The 26,951-nt window shown below is 39.3% G+C and overlaps 1 protein-coding gene across 8 annotated transcripts in view; it reads left to right on the forward strand.

Annotated features, from left to right (window-relative positions):
* Positions 1 to 10,798: 10,798 nt before the first annotated feature.
* The window catches only part of KLC1 (kinesin light chain 1), a 51,201-nt gene continuing 35,048 nt past the window's right edge, over positions 10,799 to 26,951 (forward strand). For 4 of the 8 annotated variants that reach the window (XM_052783308.1, XM_052783310.1, XM_052783312.1 and 1 more), the window contains exon 1: positions 10,800 to 11,125. The gene's annotated coding sequence lies outside the window, so the exon portion shown is untranslated. Of the gene's footprint in view, positions 11,126 to 25,273; positions 25,305 to 26,951 lie in introns of those variants that run through there. The other 4 variants (XM_052783305.1, XM_052783307.1, XM_052783313.1 and 1 more) reach the window with 3 other exon arrangements.

Here is a 26,951-nt window from a genome sequence, read left to right on the forward strand (position 1 = left end):
TTTCTCAAAAAAAAAAAAGGGAAACACAAGTTACTTTATTTCTTATGAGTTTATTTCTTAAAAAGAGTTTGTAAGTGCATGGAATGTAATAATCTTGAAATACATACTCATTAATATTCATTATTATATAAATCACTTCTTTGTGCCTTGACTTTGCATTCATTAATGGATTAAGATTTATCCAAGTACTGTGAGATTTAGTTGACTGATATATTCAAATAGGAGATGCTGGGGAAGTGCAAAAGCAGTACTTTTGGCTAGAAATAGTAAAGGCAAAAAATTCCATGATCCCTTTTTCAGTGTAGTCTTACTCAGGAGAAATATTTTATAGTACTACCCACAGTCAAAATCAGTTTCAGAAGCCATGTAAATGCTCTGAAGACATGGTCCCTGTTTCATACAGCTGCTTGTGTTTTACTAATTCAAACCAGATACCCATTTAATCGAGTTTCTTATATTTTGCAGGGAAAGGCACAGTGATTTTGCTTTCTGGTGTATGCAGGTTCTCATCCTTACGGGTGGTCCCAGGTGTGTTGTGACCAGGGCCTGAGATGGCAGGAGGCAGCAAGAATGACTGTATGCATCTCCTGAGACAACCAGGAGGCAATTAGCACGCAGCCTGAGCTGGAGTAGCCCTGAAGCTACTTTGATGGACCATGACTGGCATGAATTTCCAGCAGCCCCCATGCCAGTCAAGAATTGCTGTCATTTAGCAGTATTCTGTTCACACCGCTGCCTCCAAAGAACCCACTGATATGATTTAGCTGCAGAATTGGCTGTGATAACTTTCATCAGCTGAGCCAAAACACATTAACAGGCAAAACGCAAGTTTCAGAATCATAAGGAATTCAGGTCACTATTCATATCTCATTGTTTAAAAAACTTCCTGTTGACAGATTTTAGCTCCATCTTTGTAATAAATCCCTGCCGTGGAAAACTTCTCATATGATGATCAGTGTGTAGCATACATTGGCTGTTTTTAAAGGGTTCCAGAAAAGTTACAGATTTTCATTTCTAGAATGATTTGAATAATTAGAAGTCAGGATTGTTGAGGGGCGGTGCGTTTTGCAAAACAGATTTTGTAGTCAAGGCTATATTAGAAGACAAAATCCATGAATTGCAAATTTCAGAAGAGATTAATTGACTGCTTTGATTGCTTTCCAAGTGATTTTATTATTCTGGAGTGTCATATAGAAAATAGATGGTATGACACAGCATAAATATTCTGTAACAAACGAAGTCAAGACAGTTCTGACCTTAGTAGCTGTAGAAACTATAAATACTTGGTAGAAAACCCTTATTTGTGCAAAATTTTATGAGACTGAAAGACGAAATGGAAACTAAATTCCAGTGAATATGTAAGAAAATGTTTTCTGATTTACCAATCTTCTTCTCACATTTACAAAAATAATATTTCACTTTTAATGTGATGTCTGGAAAACGTCCAGTTTCCTCAGGCCTCATGAAAAATTCCACCATAAAAAACAGAACAAAATACTAAGCTGACATGAGTAAATAGCCACAGGTGCTAATTTGTGTCAAAGGAGAATTCAAGCTCACTTCAAAGAAAAAAATCAGTTCTGCCATAGGATATTATAGAGCAATTTTAATTGACAAGAGATGCTCAAAATTAATTTGCTGTGCTCCTCTGCTGCTTCTTCCCTGGTGCCGCTTTTGCTGTTAGGAAAAGAGGGGTCTGGTCTACTCAGTGTGACACGTGGAGACTTGCTGGGCATGCTTAACAGTTACCATGGTATTGCAGCCATAAATCTGATTGCCATAGGACCGAGTGAAATAGCCTGATGCTGGGAGAATGTGGCTGAAGAGTTGCCACTGGACAGGGCATGTTTCCATCTTGGGAAGATTTTTTTCAAGCTTTTCAATCATGAGGTTCACACTTCCTCTAAAAGCAGCAAAGCAGCTTATTACTGTCTTGAGTCTATAATTTATAGGTATTATCTAACAGCCACTTAGCACTCAGTGTTTGATTTCATATGTAATTGACAATGTCATTTCAACTTTTAGTTCTATTATATGTTTACATGTAAATTAGAAAAGCAATCTCACTTATTTACAATATGAACTTTGGTTTTGGGCACTACCCAACAGAGTTCACAACCAAAAATTCAAAGTGAAAGGAAGGTAAGTGAAATTAATGAGAATGCCGGTCACACAGCATTCCAGCCTCCTTTGGTTGCAAAATGAGTGGGATGGGAAATGACAAATGTGTGAACAGTCCTTTAAAGATATTTAGAGTGCTTTCTGCATTGGTGCAGGATAAACCTGGCAGTAACGTTTTTACGGTTATGTAGTTAATTATAAGGATATGGGGCATGTTAAATTGCTGCCCACAACAGAACCATTTACTGGGTAGATTTCTGGTCAGTGTTATATGCTGATGAAGGAAGATACTATTTATTCATCAGTCTATTCTGTGTGAGTCATGACAGTTTTCAAACATATGGTGATGGTGTACTTTGTGGCCCTTCAGCATGTAATAACAAGTGTAACACTGTGTAGGCAGTACATTTCATTTTCATGGCTAATTTATATATATCAGTTTTTCCCAGCTTTCCCCTAGTGTTTATTGAGGCATGTTTCAGTTCCTGTTTACAGTTACATTCTTTTCAATACGCAGGGTTTCATAAACTATGTAAAACTGCATTATATATGTCTTTGAAACAATTTCAATGTATTTCAGCTTTCATTAAAACATAATTATTATTTTAAATATTAAGGAATAATTTAATGTTGGAATACACAGATTCAAAATCTAAAGTACTGCATATGGCATGTTTCAGCAATTCCCCAGAACTTCGCCAGGAGACTGTTGTTAACTGATGTGACAGAGTGAACTGCTCCGTGTAATCAAAACGCCTCAAACAGTCCTGGTGTTTTAGGTGACGCTGGTGTTGTAGAGAACCGTGGTGGCACGGATTTCTTCCTTGAAAGAAATTACTACAAGTTCTACTTTCTGTGAATTGCACTATGCCCAGCTGGTCACCAAAGTCAAAGGTCAAGGAGTCATGCTTTAAATTGCTACCTTTAATTATTTGTCCTCTGAAGCAAAATTGTAGCCTCAGAATATCTGTGATGATCTACATACTGATGAGGTAACTGCCTTCTTAGCCAGTTTCTGCATAAATTACAACTTACCTAAATTGAGTCTAGCCTTTTTGGCACAAGGAAAACCTTCAGAACATGATGTGATGCAGCAGTATCTGCCAAACTTGACAAATTAACAGCATCCCCTCAATGTTTTTTTGTGTACTGTTCTCCAAAACACCTCTACACAGATGTATGAGGAATTCCTTTCTTCAGAAATTGACACCTACAAGGCTAGTTTCTAAGCCTCCTTTCACATCCCCTAATATAGGGGCTACACTAAGTGTGGATGGGCTGGGTTACAGATGGACCCTGTGGAGGTCCTGGGCAGAGCTATCACATGGAAGCCAGGCCCTTGTGGTTGTCTAAATCACACAGGGAGCAGAGAATAGTATAGGACTGGGAAGGCACAAAGATGATTTAAAACCATTCTCTCCACCCCTTCTCATCTCGGGTATCAGACTCTGTTCTAGACCTTTTGGAGACTGTCCACAGATTGAGTTCTTCAAGAATATTTACTCTTAGGTAACTGACAGACAAGCTTGTAGAGATAAAACACACCATCCATCCTGTAGGAGTGAATTAGGCAATCATCTCACTAATGTTTTAAGTCTAAGACTTGATAGCAGTGATGTACATATCTTGTTTTCTTCTGTATCATTGTGAAGATAGAGAAGTGAAGAGTGTGTCCATGGCATGTCTTTGAACTTAATGCTTTTCAGTGGATTTCTCTGTGAACTGGCAAGAAAATGATTCATTAAAGCAGATTAAAAAAGACAGAATTACAACAGAAAAGATAGGAATTACAACACCTGAAACTGAAGCAAAAACTTCACAGTACATAGTTGCTGTGGGAAGAGCAAGGAGAGAGAATTAATATCCAAACCCCTGGGAATAAGATCATCTCTCCTTATCCTGCATCTGCTCTATTTCCCAGGAAGCAGGATGAGGAACAAAATACCTAGCACAGGCTGTCCTGTTTCCTATTGATTTCTAGAGTGACTCTGCCCTTCTCAGCCCCACCTACTGTATACCATCCATCTAGCCGCAGGCATATTCACAGATGCCATTTTCTGTAGAGACATAATTGGTCATTGGCACAGAAACTACAGGAACAGTTGTCACACAGCAGAAACATTTGCATTTCCCTTTCCCTTGGGGCAAACTGTATTACCATTAGTTCCCCAGTCCAGTGCAGCTGAGTACTGCCTTGGTTTGAACACCCTCTTAACCAAGGCAAAGTCCAACAATGAAAAGCACATGTAAAATGGCCTCCCATAAAAAATGAGAAATTCCAACCAACCAGTGAATTTAGTATAATTCCATACAGAGTATTAGTTGAGGAGGAGAGAAAAGCATTTAACAGAAGATCTGAAAAGGGGATAAGGGTTTGGCAATTACTGCGGCATGTGTAGAAAAGGAATACATCAAGTGAAAGGGAGGTTATTGATAAATCAGACTTAGGAACAATCGTTTTCAATAATGACCATGGCGCAAACAATTGCAGCACATTAGGCTCAAGAAAGATGAAGCAAATGGGAGTAGAGAAGGGCAAGATGAATAATCATGGAGATGTAGAATCTCTCTTAAAGAGATTAAGAGTTCAGTTTGTTTAGCCAAGCAAATTGATGGTCAGGAGGGGGTAAAGGAATGCAGAATCTCCTAGACAGGTGGAGGAGGGACCAGCTAAGAGGGTTACCCAGGGAAGAATCTTCTTTCTCTGCAATAATTTAATCAGACATATAAAAGAGAAGTGCTACATTTGAGGATTTCCTTAGAAATGCAAACATGTAGAGAAATGGAGCCAATCACTAGCAAGGGAAAAGAGCTAGAAAGAAATGACACAATTTGGCACAGTATCTATATGTATATATTACCCTTGAGACTGAACACTGGAGGAGTGAGGTTCTTGGACAGGAATGGCAAGATGCCTGCTTAATTTTCCATAGAGTTTGATAATTACATTTAGAAAAAGACCAGATGAGGTGGTTATCTGTAATGCCTTTTAGACTTTTGAGACTTAGTTCGCTGTCATCAGTGGGTGCAAATTTCTACTTGGAAAAAGTCACATACAGGCATACACTGGCATTAGCATTTCTTATGATTAGCATATGCATGAGCTTTAATAAAAGGCAGCATCTGGAAAATCATAGCTTCCTTCTTTTATAAATGTATGTAGGAATCTTGGTGAGAATAAAGAGAATACATCCTCTGTATCTCCATGAGGAAGCACCAGTTTCCCTGGTGCCAAGAAAAGTTTATGTCCCAGTCTGTGCCTCTGCCTAATGTTGGTTGGAAATATGAATGCCTTTCTTACACTTTCAAAGATTCACTTCTCAAAAAAAGAAAAATCTTATACTGGTTAAGGAAATTATCCAAGATTTACACTGATGTGTGACTGAAATTAAAATCACAGCCCTCACAGGTTTTATTTTAGGGAAAAAAGCACTTTTCATAATGAAACTCTGGAGAATTTAATGAGAAAAAGGTACCTAAAAGTCTCCTTCACCATGGAAAAAACTCTACAATGACTACCAAGATTACCAAGGTAAGAGTCTCACCTAATCTAATTGCAAGTAACGTGGCAGCAAAGCCTGATGAGTTAGCAAATCTCCATGAAGGAATGCTGACAAACCATATAGGTGACAAACAGCTAGTGTTCAAAGAAAGGGAAGGGGATAATGTAAGTAGTAATAAAGCAGGCACTTAAAAATCAGTAGAGGTGATCCTTTTGTTTTCTGCTTTTAGATAAATGTTCTTGTGTTTGAACACAGACTATCAAAGATTTTGTCTTTGGAAGACTCTGTTTGTTGTGTTTGTGTAATAAACTATTTTCCTATCAATACTAGGCCTTATCCCAATAGAAAGGTAAAGAAAGGGAGCACAGTCATAGTTGGGAAGATATGGGAGGGTGAAGAGAAGCACCGTATCACACACTGAATGTTCTTACTCTAGTAGCAGCCAAGATTGTGATATTCCAACAGAGTGTTTTTTTGTTTCCTCTGAAAGACTTAATACACTTCTGCAATGGTTCAGTGACTGAGGTAAGTGAATACAGAAATAAATGTAACTTCCTGTGACTCATATGCAGTGATTAATAATTCTCATAACCTTGAATGAGCAACTGAAACCCTAAGAGAGAATAAACTCACTGAAAAGTGAGAGTATAGAGGAAGGAAAGGAGGAGCATAAATGGAACACTATCTTTCTTCATGTATAAGCACTAAAAGTCATGTGGAGTGAATATGGAGAAGAGAGTCTTTCCAAGCTAGAAGGGTGCTGGTAGTCAACTATCAGCTGACTACAGAACATGGAAGCAAGTAAGGAAGAAAGTTGCTTCATCTTTCAATGAAATGAGAGGTATGGCAGAAGTAAAGAAGGAACAGAAATTGCTGCTTGAGCAGAGTAAGTAGGTATTGGTGCGAGCATTCCCTTGCAGAGGTGGGAACCTACTCCTTGAATGCAGGGAGTAAAAATACAAGTCTAATTATCGTCATAAGCTCTCCTCTGCGAACCCTTAACCTGTTGGGATTTTTGATGCTTAAAAGTAGGACCTTGGAAAATACTGACAGTGTCTGTAAATTCATACAGCACAGCGTATTATACGTGCAATTCTTTGTTCCTTGATCACTTACTACTTTGAAGATAACAGTGGAAATTGGGATATATATAAATACAGCTGTGTTGCTGAAATTGTATAGTATTTTTCTTTATGTTCACATTAATATTCACATGCAAATTCCCTAATAGTTTCTAGCTTTCAAGTGGTTACTTTAACTGTATTACCTGATGTTTTTACGTCTGTTTTTAATAATAGAACTGTTTTAAAGCTAACTGAATGGGCTGCTTAAACCTTTCAGTCAGTATCTTTTGGGCTTGAACAATAGCACAGCTCTCTAATAGCTGGGAGATTAAAAGAATTCTGGTTAGCAAAATGTCAATGTCCAGCGCAAGTATCCTGCTCTGTTTAAAAAAAGTAACAGAAATTAACTAATGAAATGGCCTGTTCAAGAGTTGAATTAACACTGCATGCTTTATTTCGTTGTTATTTCTCTGTGAATAGAAAATGGCAGGGAAAAGCACACTGACTTTCATTTGTTACAGCTTTCTAGAAATCCTTGTGACTCTGAAAAAGGAGAATTCACTTGCATGTAAATACAGCTTATTGACTTGAGAAGCAGGATCATGATCAGTGTTCATTTTACTTAGAACTTTAATGCCATGTCCAACAGTGGGTTCCGGATGGTATGTTCAGGCAGCTTGACTCTGACAGTGAGTCAAGGTAAACAAAATACAGTCCTTTTACTCAGAAGTGCCTGAACTCCCTGATAACAAGGTAGCTCTGCATGCAATAATTGCACGTACGCTCAAAGGAGTTAGGCTAAAACTGTGTCTGGGACTGCATACTTGACACTTGTGACTCTTAAGCACTGACTTTCACGTTTCCTCTTTTCCATAAAGGACATTCTTGTAGGAAATACAAACTAAAAGCATATGCAACTGTCAAGTGATGGTGATGAAAAGCCAGACAGGTTGCTGAGTCTGGCCTTTCAATATTTATTATCGCCAGAATGCTTTTAAACAGCACTTTAGCGGCAGTTGAAATTATTCCAATGTAGTGCTTTATTGTAGCCCATATTTGTAAAATGAAGTAATAGATTTTATAGACTGTAGGATTAGATTTAAAAAACTTTTTTAGAGGAAAGATCCTCTAAGCCAGGAGGATAATTTTTTTTAATAACAATGGTAAAATAAAATGACCCACACTTCTTAAATGAAGTGAACCTGAATTTCCTTATAGAGGTTTGCTCTATTCGTGGATGTCAGTTAAACCGAACCTTAATTTGCTGCGTGTATTTCTCACACTGTTGCACCTCAAAAACCTAAGAGCTTGGTGCTGCATTAGTTGAACTGTTTCCTTTTTTTCTCTCCCACTGTGAATTACAAACCTCCCTCTCTCTTCTGGGAGAGGAGGGAAATGGGTATATTGAGAATAAAGAATCCAGCAGTGTAAAGAATGTGTTTTGGTGTTTTGTTTTAATATTCACTCAGATGTTTGCAGAAAACCACAGTGACTTGTAGGTGGCAGGCAAAGAATATTCTAGAGACAGCATGTCTAGATCATTTCAGCCTAAAAGCAGGGCATATAGCATAACTAGTTCCCTAAGAGAAGATGGAAATGTGGGCAGTAAGTAGTTTTTACTGCTAGATGAACTTGGATAACTCTTATGTAGATGAGACAGGAAAAACAAGATCCAAATGGAGAGGAACTCTTACGATATTTCAGGTCAGGCAGAAGTTTGAGGAAGAAGCATGCTCACCAAGTCTCTTCTGTGTCTATCTTCTGCTGTGTGCCATGAACAGAGGGGAGTAATACTGCACTTTAGTTCCATTGAGCTAATCAGCCTTCCTGCAGGAGGGAGCTTATAGTGTGTGCTGCTTATGTGGGAAATTGCCAGCATGCATATACTTGATTAGCCAGCATATTATGAATCAGGGTCATAGCTGGAGTAGTTGCTTTGTTCAGAGATGCTCAGATCCCTCGGGTAAGCAGCTAATTGCAGGAAATCTTTTAAAGCAAATGTGTGATAGGAAGAAAGCAATGAATATTGTTTATTCAAAAGACAGGAGTGGTTCCTTTGAATCAGTTCTCTTGCATAATTATGTAATTAGGACATGTTCTATTTTTAATTAAATCTCTTGCATATTCATGAAAATTCTCTGAACCTGTGGACCAATTGGCATGACTCTTACTTTTAAAATGTAGTTTGTATAAAGGAATGCCCTTCAATCTTTTCTTTCCCTTTCATACTACTGTACAAACACATATTTCACATTATTATACATCATTAGCCTGTATTACCTGTCAAAACTACAATATGGTAAACCATTAATACAAAATTGCCAGAGGAATGTTTTAAATGGAGCTGAAGAACACAAGAACCTGCTGTCTGAAATACTACTATCACAGCTGGTTTTTTGTTGGACAGCTTGACCTGTGTAAGATCCCAATCAATGAGCAGTATTCAGAAAGTATACTTCAGTTCCCTCAGTTTTTCAAATCCAACAGTGACTCTCTGCATTTGCAGTCTGCAGACAATCCATGTTCCCCTAACTTTGTTTTGTTTCTTGTGGGCTTCTGTGGCTCTTCCTGTTCTTCTGCCTCTTTGACAACAGCATTAGTTTTGATTCCTCTTCTGTCTTCCTGCTTCTTCGTAGGAGTCTTGCTTTCTCACCTGATTCTTGTTCTCACATCTGCCATTTTGTAGACTTGCTCAGTGTTGTATGTGAGGGCAAAGAGATGTGAGCTCTGCTTTCCTTGTGTGTTTTAGATATTACCATTTAGGTGAGGCTGCACATTTTGATTTACCACTATACCTCCATATGTTCCCATTAGCTTATGATTCATACCCTATATGTACTACAGAGTTACATAGCCAGTTGGACTAGATGATCGTTGTAGGCCCCTTCCAATTGAACTATTCTATTCTATTGTATGTGGAGCTCAGATGGTAATGCACCATAATATTCTGCCCAGACATAAATAATTCTTCCATAAAGTTAGGCTGTCGCTGTTCCCTGATGATTTCCAATGTGCATTTTACTGCTTTGCTATATTTAACTGTTTTTCTTCATCTCAGACCTCAGTTCCTTCCATCTTTCATTTCTGGGCTTTATTTCTACCTAGCGGAACATAAAGCAACATGAAGAAAGTACTGTGACTGTTCCTTCTTCTCTAGCGAGAGTGGGAATGAAATTGGAAGCTGCAAATAAATAGTTCTCGTGACAAGCGCCACAGAGTTCTAATGGAAGTCTTACTTTTTACGTGTAAACCTGTAGAAGAGAGGGATCTTAGTTCAATGTGGAACAAAGACAAGAGTGCTGAAATATATTAACAGCACATAATTAGCCCTAAGGGGGGACTCGGCCGTCACCGCAGAATTTGTACTTCAGCCTCAGTTTCCCCTGTGTAACTTGCTCCACGAGCCGGCTGCATGCTGTACAGCTCTTGATGCGCATTTGTCCCAGGGGCGTTCAGCTGAGACGGAAGCATCAGCTTTACAAGCCCTACTGTCGGCCTGCTTTACATGAGCAAAACCCTAAACTTCCTTCCAGCACACCCAGAACAACCGATGCAAAAAGCATCTGCGGTGGTACCCCATCCTGGAGCAAAATCACCTCCGTGTCACCGGAGGGTGCCCTGAGGAAACGCCGGGTTTTGCTCTCCGCTGACACTCACGCACTTGAGGCAGACAAGGCCTCAGCAAGGTTTAGCACGGTCCCCGCCCGTCTGCCCGGGCAGCCTCGGGGCTGTCAGAGTGGGGCCTCGCACCTGAACCCCTGACGGCCTTCATCAGCATCCCTCCTCTCCCTCTCGGGGGGGGGGGCACAGCTGCCTCGGGTGCCGCGCTAAGGGGGGGGGGGAGGCCATTGCGCTCGCGCTCTCCCCCCCCCCGCACGGCCCTCTCCCCTCCGAGGGGGGAGGAATGACGTCATGGATTGGGGTAGGCGGTGGGAAAGAAGGGCGCGCGGGGCCTTGTGGGAGAAGACGGGGGAGCCGCCATGTTGGGCGGGGCGGCGGGTGGGAGGGAGCGCAGCGCGGGGCGGGCGCAGGGGCGGCGGCGGCGGCGCCAGCAGCAGCAGCAGCAGCAGCAGCAGCAGCCGGGGCGGCGGCGGCGGCTGGCTGCAGCTGTCAGCGCCCGCTGCTCCGGGGCCGGGCCGCGCCGCGCCGTGCCGCGCGCCGACCACCGGGCTGCGCAGGGCCTGTCAGCGCCTCGGGGGAGGCCCTGACAGCTCCGTGGTGCTGACCCGCTTCCTTCCTTCCCTCTCTTCGGTCCTCTCCCCCCCCCTCCGCCCCCCAAAAACCCCTTTTCCTTCCTCCCTTCCGCCCGCCCATCGCTGACATCCTCCTCCGGTCGCCTCCTCCCAACCCCCCCATCCCCCCCCCCGCCCCGGGCTGCGCGGCCCCCGCCGCCTCTGCGAGCGCTGCGCACATCGCCCGAGCCTGCAGCACCGAGCGGTGAGCGAGGGGAGCTGCCCGCGCCCGGGGGCGGCCCTGCCGGGGGGGCGGCGGGCGTGGGAGGCGGGGGTGTGCGTGCGTGTGTGTGTTTTAATTATTTTGCCTTTTAATCTGCCGTTACGCAGACAACAAAAGGCTGCGCGGGCCGGCTGGTCCCGCCGCAGCACCGCTGACAGCCAGCCCCTTCCCTGGGCGGAGGGGTGGGGTGGGATGGGTTTTTTGGGGGGGCGGAGGAGAGGGGTGCCAGGTTGTTTTTCGGTGTTTTGTGTAAAGCTCTGTCAGCCACAGTCACCGCTCGGCTGCGGGAAGGAGGAACCCCCCCCGCCCCCCCGGCGGGGCTGGGGACCGGCTCGGCTTTGTCCCCGTTCCCTCTCCTGGCTCCGTTCGGTGCTGCGGCTCGGGCCGGGCGCCGCCCTGGGAGGGACCCTGGGCAGAGCCGGGGGGTGAGGGGGGCTGCCGGCCTCGCCCCTCCTTCGCGGTCCGCTCGTTCTCCGTGGGGCGTGCGACGCTTTGTTTTTACTTCACGGACTTCGCCGAGGTGGTTTATTCGGTCGCTAATTCGGAAACGGTGAAAGAAGAGGCGAGGACAGCTCTTTCTTGGGTTTTGTAAAGAGTGACCGGGTTTATACATTGTAGGTCACCTGCCATGCTGTGGTCGGAGGCGATTCGTGGACTTACTTAGGTCATGGCCAGATTTCTGCGCTTCTGAAATAAGGAAGAAAAGCATTGGTTAGGAACACGTTATTTCAGCAAAATGACAGGAATACGTAACTGACTTAAGTGGTAACTGTATCTTTAGGGCAGAGATTAATTAGAAGGACACTTTAGAATCTTACTCATTCTGGTTTCGTGTGTCTGATGTTTTTAAGTAACAAGATGCCTGATTTGTAGATCTGCATAGCAGTTGTCTGTAGTCACAAGAAGGAACTTCTTGAATCCTTATGGAATTCTGTGTCTGAAGCATATTTTAAGGACCAAAGCAGCATCACCTAGTGTAATGCTGTTGCCTGGCTTTTTGAAGGTTACTAAATCAATGATGGTGCTCTTACTCTTTTTTTTTTTTTTTTTCCTGTTAATGATTTCCATTAGTGTATATGATTTCAGTGTAGCAGCAGTACTCAAGTACTGCTCATGGCATCAAAATACAAAATCAGGAAATAAAAACAGCTAGAAAAAAGTGGAAGTTTTTCATAGTTTGCTTTGAACAACAAAATGGTGAGCAAATGTCATTCATGATATAAAATTCTTTCACAGTTATACATAATAATACATCAAATGAAGACTATTAAAACGTAATTTTAGTGTTTTTGCAGTTGGCAGAAGGTTTAGTAACAATTACTCTGGGAAGTAATTGCCTCTTTCACTTCCACTTTTGTATTTGCAGTTCACTTAAATAGAAAACTTATGCCCAAAGGGTGTGCACTGGAAGCTAAAAAGGAACCTTCGAGATTTAGACAGCTTAACATTTTAATTAAAAAAAAAACCAAACCAACCCAACAAAACAAAAACAAAAAACCCAACAAAACTAAAAACAACACCTTTTTGAATACACAATTGATTTCAAGCTCTTTTGGAAAATAGCTTTATTTTAATTGATTATGAATTCCAAAGCTTCAGCGAAACATGATAGAGGATATTACAACCCTAGGATTATAGATACAATTGAAAGTAACACATTCAGCATTTGCTGGCAGCAGAGAGAAAGCTGATCCATCTGGTGATTCCGAGTAGAAGACCTTGTATTTTGTAAGTCACTTGCACAATTATTTTTGTGAACACGTGGTTTAAGAGGACCTTTTTGTGAAATTGCAACAGATATGGAGAACTCTAGCAGTTCCATTTAGATATGCATTTTATATAATGCAGAACCATGTGGGTAAATGCAGGGAATTTAAATTGTCAGCTCCTGAAACTCACACAACAATGCAGTATCACTTCTGCATCATGTTGCAGTTAAAGTTTGGCAAGCTTTCTGTTTCCGGAGGATGATGATGGAACTGGATAATTCCAGTAATCAGAAATGCTAACAGCAATTTGAGCTTAGATTCCCTTCACTTTCTAATAAAAACCCATGCTATCATATGTAATTAAAAAAGAGATTAAAGTTACCCTCCAGACATCTCGTGAAATAGCCTCATTTACTGTTTGTCAAATTACTGTGATGTGCTAACAGTGCCTTATTAATGGAAACTGATTTTTAAAAAGGTCTGTGTTTGACAAAAGATGAATTACATACAAAAGTGTTAATTAAATTTGCAGGAGTCCAGAATGCAATCTTTTGAATGTTTTCGACATACAAGAATCAAAATAATACTGTACAGACACTTAAGGCATGTAAGAGCAATTGCTGCTTCCTCTGTTTATGAAGAACTTACCACAATAATGTAAGAAGACCCTCACCTGTCTGCTACTCTTATGCAAGATAGATCTCCCTGTATACCTATATATGTGTATCTATTTGTATATACACACATACCTACATGTCTCTTATTTAATTGGGAGTTTGGGGAAATATCGTAGCCTCGTATTCAGTTCTGAGTCCATTTAATGCAGCTTCTGTTTCTCTTGAGGCGTGGGCTTGTGCAGTTACTCTTTCATCTCTTCCTCTGTTTGGCTTCTCTGGCAGACGTGCAGTGGGATTTATTCTGGGATTAATAGCATCTCTTCAGATGCGTAGCTCATGGTTATTTTAAAACTTAATTCAGTGTACAAATACTTGTTAAAATAATGTTTTTATAAGAGGAGTGGAAAATAAGGAAATTCAGGTAAATTCATTAATAAGCAAAATATACTTCTGTATTTAATGTTGAAGAGCATAGTAGCGGATAGTGATGGGGACAAGCATGCTAGGTCTATTTAAATAAACACCTCTTGTAGTCTGTCTGCCTCCAGGGTGTTGTTCAGTATGACACAACTATTGTAAAAATGGACCAGTTCCATCATCGTTGCAATGAAGTGGCTAGTCACAGGCTTTTCTCTTAATCCAGCCTGTATAATACATTGTGTTTCCAAAGTATTTTTAATTGTTTTATAATAATATCCTATTTACTTTGACCAAGGTTTAGAAAAAAGTTTCTTTTCAATGTTAACTCTCATTTTCTTTAAAACAAAAGCATGACACACATAACCTCTAACAGATACTTCATGGTAACAAAGTACCAGTCAAAGACAGATTGTTCATTCTAAAAAGAAACCTTTTTGACTTCAAAATAGAACTGATTATAATAGTTATATCCTGAGTCACAGTCAGCTTCAGGTATTTTTGAGGTATTAAGGCTTTCCCAGTAATTTCTTTAGTGAAACATTTTCCTTTCTGAGAGCAGGCTGTAGAAATAAGTGTGGTTCCTTTGAAAGATTACTTAATGCCTGACCAGAAAAAGGTGCGCTTACGCTGCCTTAGATTTGCTGAGATGCTTTTGTTGCCTTAGTCTTATGGCCCAATTTAAGTCATTGGGCACTTTGTTAGAGGGTCAGAGCCAGAATTACAGATGCTTTCAGTGATGGAGGAATTATTTCCATAGGGTTTTGCGTGAGGTGCTTTGCAAGCATCAGGCATAAGATGACACTATACTTAGGGCTTTTTTTTGTGCTAGACAATTAATATACTTAACAATGACAGGCCATAGCGAATAGTCAAGCATGAGGACTGAGGATGTGTGCTTCCGGTACCCATAATGTATTTGGAAATGTGAACAAAGGAGTTGTTCTCAGAGGATGAGCACTAAAGCACAGTTAACACTAGGTATGCTAATTTCTTATAATGTATAAAAATATTAATCTCTGATAGTTGACAGTTTCTTCAGATTCAGTCAGCTAAGAAAACAGATGCAAGTAATAGTATATTGTGTGCTGATTTAATCACTGTTTGTTTCTTTGAATCCAGCTTATCCCCCATGGACTCTGCTATTTAACTCTTAGTGTAATCAGAAACAATCTTTACTCTGGAAGCTGTGTTTTGACATGTATGTAGAATGAAATTGAATTTATTTTGTCAAATAATTATTGTTGGTCAACTTTCTTGCTCAAAATTAGGAAGTATGGGATCATGTCATCTTCTGTTCCAAATATGTTCTCCCTCTGTTGTCTACTTAAATGTACAGATTTTTTACATGGTTTCTCAATATCAAGTCTTGCTTACAGGTAAAAGCAGTAGAATACCTGTTGTGGGTAGTCTTAAAAGTGAGCAGTTTCTTGTTTTGGTCCTTTTGTAAATCTCTGCCATAAATCCCATTCATCATACTAAGATTGTGTTTCTGGGATTATGTCAGAACTATAGATGATTTTATTAAATTTTAAAGTGAATAGAGCAAAGGATGTAACCAGTCTAGTCAGTAGTGCTGGCTTCCTTGCATATCAGTAGGGTTGGGGTGGTGTCTAATTATACTCTACTGGCTATGTGATATACCCCAGCAAACCATTTAAAAAGTTAATGTTGCACTAATTAATGTTCAGAAGGTCAACAAATGTCTGACATAAAGCTGCACTTTTTGGTACTATTTGAAAAGTTGTATCTAAAACCCAGTCTTTTTGAAGGACAATACTTAAATTTCTCAGAATTGGCAGATAACTGTATATCTTAATTCTTAGTAATTTGCATTACATACAAACACTGATGTTATTCATAAACTGTTTCTTAAATCCTGTGCTGCTATCCCTTTTGGCAGCATATTACTACTAATGTTTTATAGTGTTCTAATATTGTGCTTTGTCTGGAAAAAGCACAAGTAGTTAAATGTTAACAAAAAATTAAGATTACTTCCAGTGTGCTATTATTTGTGCGTGTGTGCCATTCCACAGTGTAGAGGGTGGTGGTTTTAAACTTTGTAAGGGATTGCAGTAACTGCATTCCTGCAATCTATCTTGAGTTTGCTCCTTCCAGCTAATAGTGGTTGAATGATTTGCAAAACATGTCATACAGATTATGGACTAGCAGGGGAAGAGGAGGGGGGTTCTGCTTCCCCCCCCCCCCCCCCCCCCCCCGAATAGAATATCGCATTTAAGATTTGAGTGCTTTTATGGATGTTCCTTTATCAAATAACGTCAGGCTGAATAGTGTAGGAGAGTCACAGTTGCATCTTTCTCTTCCAGTTTGAGCAGCTTCCGTTTTAGAGAGACTGCTGTTATTCCCTCATCCCTCTTGTCTTTGCCACAAGTGGATTTTACTATACCCTTGCCTTTAACATTTAATTTTTTTCATGTGCTTGAGCTGGATGTTCCTCCCTGCCCCTCCCCGCCCCCAAATCATATTTAGTGTGTGTTTAGAGGGAGAAGGGTTGGTTAAAAAAGTGGCATTCCTACCCCCTCTCCCCCTCACCTCAGCGTAGAGGGTGGCTGTGTGTAGTCAGATTAATGCAACTAGTGGGTTGGTAATCTGTGAGGGTATGGGGGAGGTTACACGTTTGAGATAGGAGGAGGACAGCAACCTCCTAAAGTGTTTCTGCTGACAGAATAGTAATTTATAATCAATGTTTAAGGATCTAGTTGAACTTTTCTTCAGTCTCAGTGCTGGTTTACGTAGTTCCACACGCCTGTTGCTTGTTCCTTGTCCTCACTGTTAACACAGCTTGCTGCATGGCAGCATGGGGAAATGGGTGTACTTTGCTTGTGTTTGTGTCCTGGACCTTTGCCTTTTCTGTCCCGTCACCTCTGACTGAAAAATAATCCTGTAAGAGGTGCAGATCTTTGGTTTGATTTATAATGGACGTGAGTGCTGGCATCATGGAGGATGTGAATGAAATGTATGGCTGCATGAGGAGCATTACTTATTATCTCTAACCATAGCCTTAGTGAGTGAATGCTCATGGTCTTGTGTTTGCAGGAAGCCACACCAGATGATTCGATGACCATTTCTGTCTCTAATTTCCTCTGTATGTAGAAGACAATAATGTGTGGAAGATACAAGAATGCACTGTTGTTTATATTTACCATTTCCCTGGATGTAGCCCAGCTGCATTCAGTATAATGAATATTGCTGTATTGAAATATAGAGGTCATGGAGTACAAGTCATGCTGATGTTTGGCAGTATGCCAGCACACATGATAGTGACCTAGAGGCCTTACTAGAGGTATGAATGAATGAATTCTCAGGAAGATATGCTAATTCTGAGGAGTGCTCTATATTGTGAAGGTTCAGTGTGCGAACCTGATCACTATGCCTACCGTAAGGCAGAATTGAATTTAACAGAGAGGATGTGATAAAACTGCTCTGTAGGGTTCTGGTCTGGGACCATTCTGAAACACAGAATGCTGGTGCTTGGTGGACATTACTGGGGACTTAAGAAATCATGCAGAGATGACAGGTGGGATTTTGTTATGGTACTGATAGATGGTTTAGCCAGATGTCCTAATTTTTCAAAGATTTGTTATCCATCCTATATCTTTTGAAAAGGCAAGAGGCACCACAGGGTGACTTTGACTTGGTGTCCCAGTAATTTGCCGATACTTAATTACATCTCCTTTCCATTGTTCAGAAAAGAGGTAAAGGCAGATTAATGATTCAGTTACTCTGCTTTTAAGTCTTTCTTACTCATTTAGTATCAATTTCTCTCCCAGTACTTTTAAGTTAAAATTATATGCTGCGTGTTGATTTTAGAGCACACTTAAAATATTGCTGTTAGAATACTCATTTAACCTTAGAAAAAATTTCTAACTTTGGAGTTTGTGCAGAATGCAGGTAGAGAGTGAAGATGCACAGTATGTTTTTGAAAGCAACAGCCAGTGGGGTTTGAATTACAGTGCCTGCTTGTAGTTTGTGTGGCCATTGAATCTTGATCCCCACCCAGCTGTTACCTTAACAAATGGCCTGGAAATATGCTGGCTGATTTTTTTTTTAATTTTTTTTTTTTTATTCTCCCCATTAGCCCCCAGTCCAGCTGCACATGGAGCAGTACTTGAAAGTGCATGATATGTTGCTTTCAGTGGCATGCTTGTTTTAGGAAGTGACTGTTCTGCTGTCCTCAGTACTGGGATGCTTTCAAAACAGATTTATCCAAACATGATGGTTTAAAAAGTAATATTAAAAATGTTACTTTTTTTTTTTTTTTACTTCTTTTGCATCTATTTCCTAGTTGCTGTGTGCTCTTGTTCTGTGTTAGCCCACCAGAAGAGTGGTGTAGTGCAGCAGGATGGTGGCAACTGTCGCGCTAGTGTTGTTACCACAGCCAGTATTTCAGGAGTTCCAAAGGAGCACCCAATGCCCCAGCACTAACTAAGATTAATCATGAATGTGAAAGATCACTGAGAGGGGGGCTAAAACTATGGTTCGATCCTCAGATGTGAGTGCACAGAATGTTAAGGTGACAGATGCTGGGTTAGGGCCTGCTGTACTGCTCCGTACCTCCTGGCCCAGTGGAGTTCAAGACCGTCTCAGTAATCCCTGCATATTATGGAGTACTTAACAAGGAAATTATTCCCAACCTTACAGCAAAATCAGCTCTCTGCTGTTGTAGGTAAGAAATAGTGAATGATACAAGGTTGTTTTTCTAGACAGCTGCATCATTTGCTACACTATGAAATGAAATTTGCAAGATATAAAAAAGTACTAGTCTGATAACTGGTGATTGCCATTGAAAGTCTTAAGTTTTGATGTAATATTTAATGGGGTAGAATTAATTCCTTCTTGATACTAAGGATAATGCTTGAACTATTTAATTGTGCGACTATTTTTCTGTAGTCATTTTGGAAGAATTAGATAAGTCATTTTGGATTTTATTTTTTTTTAATGGAAGGATAAGTGGGGGAGGCTATTTTCCCTAAAGCTTGAAGGGAGACTGCAGTTTGTGCATCTTAATGTGAACTATTAGATAGCTTCAAAACCAGATTTAAGGGTTTGTTGAACCTAAAGGCTAGTGTGTGCTCAAGCAGTGTTAGTGAATGTTCCTTTTATGTCTGCAGAAGAAATCAGTGGTTTTCTTGTTTTGTTTCAAATAACCGTCTCTTCAATGTTGTCAAGTGTGTAAGAGCAACATTATCTGTGCTCACAGTAAGTTGTCAGCAAAGCTTCCCGCATAGATCCAGTAATATGAGGCAAGATGTGGCCTTCTCTGCCCTTCCTGCATGCATTTTTTTAAATGGTTATAGATATGCCATAAAAAGTAGATTTGGTTAAGATTATAGGTCTGATGTTAGTAAGTGGAAGCTGATGGGGTTTTTAATGTATTATGGAAGTCTGATTTGATGGGAACATTCCTGTGCTTTTACCTAAGTGCTATTTAGAGTTAAGATAATTAGATAACATAAATGGATGCTTACTTTGATTAGTCAATACAGCAGTTCTTGTCCAAAAATAACAATGCAAAATGAAAGAACTAGAGTCAAGCTCAAAAAATGTTCTGTCTACACTATTGGCAGCTTAAAATTGCAAGACAAGCAACTTTTAAAACACTCTTATATTACTGTACCTCTCTATTCCAGTCCCAAAGAGATGCTCTCACCAGCTGGAATCAGTCTGTTAAAAATGTCTTACCAAGACTTAAGATTCACTGAAGACATAGTTGCGCAAGTTGGCAAGTCCATGAAGAGCCAAGTGCCATTTCCACACAGAAATAAATGTAGATCCTTGGAATATTGAGGGTAAAACTGTGAAATTTGATAATGGTGATGGATTTGCAACTCAAACTGTCTTGACAGTATTTCTTTAAAAATACAGTCAAAATTTCATTTCAGTCCATTTAGAGTAGGTAATTTATGAAGCATGTCTTTGTAACTACAAAATACAATACAATTTCTTTGAAAAATTAGCCTTGATTTCTCCTGATGTATCTTTGATTCTTGTGACAAGCATTTTTAATAACTAAGGGTAAATATAATGACTTTTTAAATGATTCAACTTGTGCCTTCTGATGCTTTTAAGTATGTTTATTCTGTCTTCATGTAACTACTCTTAATACAGTCATGATAATTTTTTGAAAATGATCCAGTGAGGTGGGCTTTGTGGTCATAAGCACAAGGCAAATCCTGTGTGGCCCAGACTGGTATGTTGTGTCAGTGTTCTAGTGAACAGGCAAAATGCTCTGCTTTCTTGAGGTCCATTGGTGGCTGCTTGGAAGTGTTTATTAGTGCTCGCAAGAAACTAAGGAAGCGCTAGCTTTGAAGAAGATCAACAGACGCTGTTTGCTGTTGACACAGCAGTAGTACAAAAAAGAGACAACTCCCTTGCTCCAAGGGGTAGGAGACTTTGCGATTTGCAGTCTGTCCTCAGAAGTTGCATGGACATAACTAAATTAACAAACTGGCATTAGAGCTCTTTGCCCAAGACGACCAAACAGCAGAAGAGGTTTGTATTCAGTGTTATTATTCTGGAAAAGAAAGGGGGGTTGATCTTGCTGCAGGTCTGAGGATATTTGATAAGTCTGTTGTTTCAGATTTAGAGTAAGGAAGGTTGGTACCACCAACCTGTAACAGATTATAGTAACCTCGATTAACAAAGAGTTAATAAGCATGTACCTTCTTGAAGGTGTGGCTTTTAGTGTAGTTTCTCTAGACTCCTGACTGGGTCTACTAATCCGGCTTAGACACATGCCTGTCAGATTTCTCTTGCACTTGCTTCAGCTTTGACAAAGAGTAATCTTTGATGTGATAACAAATGCATAGAAGGATCTTATTTCCATCCAGCTTAATTTGAAACCTGAGATGTTATAAGGGCTTGTGAACATATACAGAGAAAAATTTTTCTCCTGCATGCTTATGATACATGCAGAGTGGTTGTAGGATCTAAACAAATGCCACTTTTCAGAGGAAGAATAATCCACTGTGATTTTAGGATATGTCACTATTCTGTGTTTTTATTGCTATCTATTTTTAGGACTTCAGAAAGGTAAAATAGTGGGTGAGACATGCCAGAAAGAAGATACTTTCCCTTGATTCCTTTTACACAAATAATGGGGGTAGGCATAGTAATGTGTAGAGGGGGTAGCCATATCATCTGAGGATCTCTATCTGCTGCAGTATGTGAGCAGGAGGAGCAAGGTGGGATTTGGCCGCGGTCTGCAGCATTATGGAATTCCAGATACAGTTGAATCCACAAGAGATTTTGGAAATAGATTGACAGGTCATCTGGATTGTCTGCAGTTAAAAGGGTACAGATTTGACTGTATCATCACAATTGAAACACTAGCTAGTAGCTAGTGTTGATTAAGTGGAGCACTGTCAAGGGATTGACACCATAATAACCTCTTCTTTAAGAGGAAGAACAATCTGTGTAGTTACAGGATGCTTTTATGCCACTGAATACTTTTACACTGTATAAGCGTTTTTTGCTGAATTAACTGTTTCAGCAGGAAGACATAATTTTAATGCAAGTAGTGTACTTGCTACAGAAGAAGGGAGGCTGAAGGCTGAAATTACTCTGAAGGGTTTTTTTTTTTGCAATTATCTTTGAAATGTGCAAAAGTATTTATTTCAAAATAGTGTTAAGATGTTATTTCTAACAATGCAGATAAGATTGCCAAGTGTGCTGTGGAAATCTAAATAAAAGGACTCCACAGCAGTGCAAATCTTCATAGCTTGTGCTTTCTCAAAGAGAATTGTTGGCATCACCCTTGCTACAGGTTTTATAGGAGCTATTTTTGCTATCATCTCTTTTATTAGCAAATATAATTTGTTAGCCTGCTTTTCTCCGTAATAATTTTTAACGTTCCAAAGATTTCCCCTGAAAGGTATGAATTTTTTTTTAATAGCAGGCTGCGACGTTAAAAGATTCCAAGATTTATCAAGGCAAATGTCCAGTGGCTGTGTTCTTCAGCTAAAAAAATACATAATACTCTTCATTTAAACATAGTTTAAAGCAGTGGATGGGCTTATTGATAGCCATTGGGATTTCCTAGAGTCTGATGCAGTGTTTTTCAGAGGTGGATGCTGCTGTTACGTAGGGGTAGAACATGCAGCCTCTTCCCACTCGTGTGGAGAGTAGGCTGAGCCTGGCAGTCTTAATGGAAAAGCAACAGCCAGGTTAGTCTGGTGGAAATCTCTGCCAGTATTCAATTTTTTTGGTGTTTTACACTTTTTAGTCAAGCTGTCCTATGCTTATTGTGCATTTCTTCAGAAATTTGTGGGTTTACCTTTATAAATGCTAAACCTTTACAAAGTATGAGTGTTTGTCCAGTTTGCTTACCAACACGGACGTCTTGTGGTGTTAAGGTTGTAGGTCAATTAAGAACATGATTCTGAGCTTTTATTAGGATATGTGCCCTTGACATTGAAGGACTACAACTGTCCTTTTTATAGTATTTACCTTGCATACCTTCATTTTACACCAAGTGATAGGGCAGACTTCTGCATTCAGGGTTAGCTCTGAGTTGAAGGCTGGCAGAAGGAGCACAGTAGGGTTTTTTAAAATTCACATGCTTGCTAGCTGGAAGTTGATAGAAACTCCAAGGGGTTAATTCTTTTTTCAAACACATTGTGTGTTCTAAAGGACTTCTCTGTAGCTTAATGTTGGTTGCTAGTCATGTGCAACTCCATCTTCTTACCTGCTTCTAATCAGTGATTTATGGCCTCCAGTGTGTGCTGCTAATTGTTCTCACTGAGTTATTTTTAAGGTAGCTTGTGTGCATGTGTGCTGAATTGTGAAGACGCTTTCTGAGATTACGTATTTGGAAACCTGAGGCAGTACAGAAGTGCAGCAGTATTCTGTTTATAGAACTGGGTCAGCGAGCGTACCTTAAGTCTGACGTCCAACAGGACACTGTTTGCAGGTGCAGTTCAAGGTTTTTCTGTTCTGTAGAGGCTCATATGTGGATTCAAATATAGTATGAGGAAAAGAGTGATAGCATTGACAGTTGAGCTACAGTCCTGAACATGTCAAGGGGAAGAAGTTACTCTGTTTGTTTTGTGGGGTTAGAGAGAATGTATTGAAATAAAATTCCTGAGTGTAAGGGATCATTTTAATTAAAAGGAGGGCAAGCCAAACAAAAGGAGAAAGATTATAAATTTCCTTAGGTATGAGAATATGACTTGTGATAGCAGAAATAGCCTCACAGAGAAAGAGAAATTAACATCTTAGATTAAAAAAAAATGTAAGTAACCATTCTTCTTTTAGACTTGGAGATTTCTGACGAAACCATAATAGCAATATATTCAAACTAGAGTGTTTCTTATCCAAGTCCTTTTACAAATACCTTTCTAAGTATATGAAAGACATCCATGAGTGATTCATCCTTGCCATTTCTGACTAGTGTGTGTCACCGAGCTGCCTTGTTAGAAAGGGGTGCAGTTAATGTAGTATTTGACATACTACTTGTGTCCCTTGGCAGACTGTTTTTCATTTCTTGCCTTTGTTGGTGATTTTCTTTTTGTGCTTGGAAGGCCTGTGATCTTTTGAGGATTGTTTGAGAAGGCAGTTCTCCACATTATGAAGATCAGCAGTTAAAGCAGCTCGTGGTATTTCAAGATGGTGCATTCCATGATGTAATGAGATGTGTTCTTGGTTTGAGCAGGGAATTAATGACTTGTAATTTGCAGCTAATACAAAATGAAACAAGCACATGCCAGATGTAGGACGCTGAGCCTTGCCATTTAATTAAGAAGGAACTAAGAGTGAAGTTAGGGTTAAAAGCCCTGAATAGACTGATTATTGTTATGAAACAGTGAACTTATAGGTACATACTGGAGATACAAAAAGCTCAAATTAGTATATACTTTATCTTTGTTAAAAGCTCAAATTAGTATATACTTTGTGGAATTTGCTGTGCTTGTAGATGACGGGGCCTGTAGGTATGGCTTGAGCCAGTCCTGTAGTAGCTTTTACTGTCAGGAAGATGATTTATTCTTTCTTGTAGGCAGACACATTATTCCCTAATTTTCAGCTATCCTGCCTGCTATCTGTATATTCAGAGGAAAAAGTTCAGGCAGAATTTGACTTGTCACAGCAGCTTACAGACTTTGGTGTTTTGTTTTTTTTTTATTGTATTTGAAATTGTATTTTAAAACAATAATGATCAGACACTAGATACATTAAAAATTTATCTTCCAAGCTTTTAGTACTTGAAACCTGACTATTAAATAATGAAAATATCAATACTGAGAGAGGGAATTCTTAGGGATACATAACAAGGAAATAAAAATAAAAAATTAGAACTGTTTTGTTTACTTGTTTATTTATTTATTTGTCTTTAGGACCCATGCTAATCTTTAGTCAAGAAAAAAAAAAACCTTGTGAGTTTTAGGAAAATGTTCTTCTTCCTTAATAAGTTTTCCTACACAAAGAAGATTCATATGGTTATGTGTTTGATTCAAGAATTCTTTGAGGTGATCTGCAGGGAAATGACACTTTTTTTTTTTTTTTTTAAAGTAGCTGAGTAGGAAAATCTATTTATTTTTAAGAGATCCTTAAATATGAGTTGAAGAGCTTAAGTAGCTAGCTCTGGTGTTTGTGTGTCCGCAGGAGAATTTAGGCACAAATTGTAATGTCAGCATTACTAGTGCAGTTGGTTTGAAAGTTTTATGAATAACAAAATACTTAAGTGGTTGTATTTTTAATTAAAGTCATTTGTATATGATGAGATTATCCTAGCAGTTATAGGACTGAAAGACAGTAGGCTTAGCTCTGTTTCCTTTATGCTTTCTTTGGTTCAGATTCTTGCTATTCTCAATACATTTCTTTGATTGGAGTTCAAGTTATAAAATTCTGCAAAAACCTCTTTAGTGGGTGTCATTGTAGGGCTTTTTATGTTGATCTGTCCAAGTTCATTAATTTTTGTGTGTTTGAAGAAAATTGCTTGATTCTTTTTTTTTTTTTTTTTTTTTAAAGTGTTGGAAAGTGTTAAGTGACTTTTTGTACTTTAGCTTAGTCTATGTTGTGGTAAATAAACCAGGAAGGTAATACTCAAGATCTACACAGGCACGTATTTAAGATGATACATAAATTGCTTAGGCCAGCTGGCTAGTCTATAACTCTGGCTGCATTGTGTATTTTTTTTCCTCTCTTCCAAAATTCTGTTTTCCAGCTAAACCTTTGTGCATCTTAATTTTTTGTTTTGTTATCAATTGTACACTGAATGAAAAATTAGTGTTTGAATCTAGAATTCCTGCCCTATAACAGGTAGAATTTGCAGTGCAGTGGAGTGTATACAGGATAAAACTGACAGGAGCTTAAGAAGTCTTTGATTATGCCCTTTTTTTCTGTAGGGGAAAAAATAGAGGAAGAAAGAATTAACATTTTCGAAAAGTGACAATAGGCATGGTAGGTTTTGTATCTTTTCCTCTGTATACGTGCATGTCTACTTCCTGCATACAAACTTAACTTTTTTGCTTCCTGTATGGCTTTTGCTGCCTCAGGGTATGCAAAACTAATTGTATGATTATGTATTCAAATGTAGTCTTGTTTGATGAATAGGTAATACCCTTTTGTAAAATATATTTTTAAAAGTCGTGGAAATAGCACCACACCTCCATGCTACTCTTAAAATATATTAGATATTTATTTATTAATCTTAGTCCTACAAAGGATCAGATGTGATAGCATGATAAATTACATGTTTGTTATCCTTCTGTTTTCTAAATTATTCTCCCAAGCACAATCTATAAAACTCTGAAGAACATTGTCCAAATTTTCTGTAGTGTTTTATACAGAGATCATTTAAACAGATGCCCTATGAAACCTATGCAGAAGGATTTATTCCTTTCCTGTCAATGGGAGAGACTGGGATTCTAACAATTTTCGCTACAGGAGACTTGAGAATCCCTTTCCCAGGCTGCATGGACCTTCAGATCAATCTGTGTCTTGATGTAGCTTTTGACTTGACGCCAGCTCCGGTATAGTTGCTTGTACTGGTAGCTTTGAGGCAATGAAAGCTTATAGCTACATTTAGTTTAAAATGAGGTGGCCTAAAAATCTGACGCACCGGATTGAGACAAGAAGCATGTATTTGTAAAGCAGGTCTACTGCTGTGATGGGCTTTAAGAATGTTTTTGCCCCATTGGGTTTAAACCTTTCTGCTGTTCCTTTCTTCAAAAGCTTCTGTGCTGGCTTAGCTTTCCTTAATTGCAACTTCAGTGTATTCAGCCAGAGCTATGTGCCTGGTTCTATCTATGATCTGACAACCTTTTTTCCATATAGTAACAAATCAGTGTGTGTTTCACACCTTAGATGTAGTTGTGCACACAGATGTGTCTTTTGGCTGGATTTCGTATGTTGGATAGGTATTTCCCAGGCTACTGTATTCTTTTTGCATGAAGGCATGACCATTGCAAGGCGTAACGTAGTTTTTGGTATTACTTTCTTGGTTTTGTGTATTCTTTTTGTAACAATGAATGGCTGTATTTATTATTTGTTATTTATTATTATTAATTTATTTATTATTTATTTATTATTTATCTGTATTCATCACCTAGAATTCATTTAACTTCTACTGTGGCAGTTAAAATGTGCAATATTTTTTAAACAGCATCTGTACATGCATTACATACATACATGCACACACCTGCCTTCCATCTTTGGTGTAGAACGACAACAAAATACTGAAACATGCAGAAGGAGTTGCTACCCCTGTTCACATAAGACAGATAAATGATCACATACTTATTTTGAAATATTGTAGAAAAACTCCAGGTATTTAAAAATCGCATTTCTCAGAACTTCTCTAATATAAAATGGAAGCCCCTATTTGTTAGATGTCCGCTGCTGTTTTTATTTCCTTGTGATCAAAGGTTCAGTTCTTTGCATTCAGGATGGAAATTGTTAACTGAAGGTGTGAAAGCATGCTGACGGTAGTAAGGGCTGAGTTCTATGCTGAAGTTAGCATAATCCATAACAATTTCTTACATGACTCTGCATGTCAGAAGCATTTATTTACAAATTTGGCTCACATTAAATTGCAGTTCATTTTTA

Source organism: Harpia harpyja, chromosome 3 (genome assembly GCF_026419915.1).
Source record: "Harpia harpyja isolate bHarHar1 chromosome 3, bHarHar1 primary haplotype, whole genome shotgun sequence".
NCBI lineage: Eukaryota > Metazoa > Chordata > Aves > Accipitriformes > Accipitridae > Harpia > Harpia harpyja.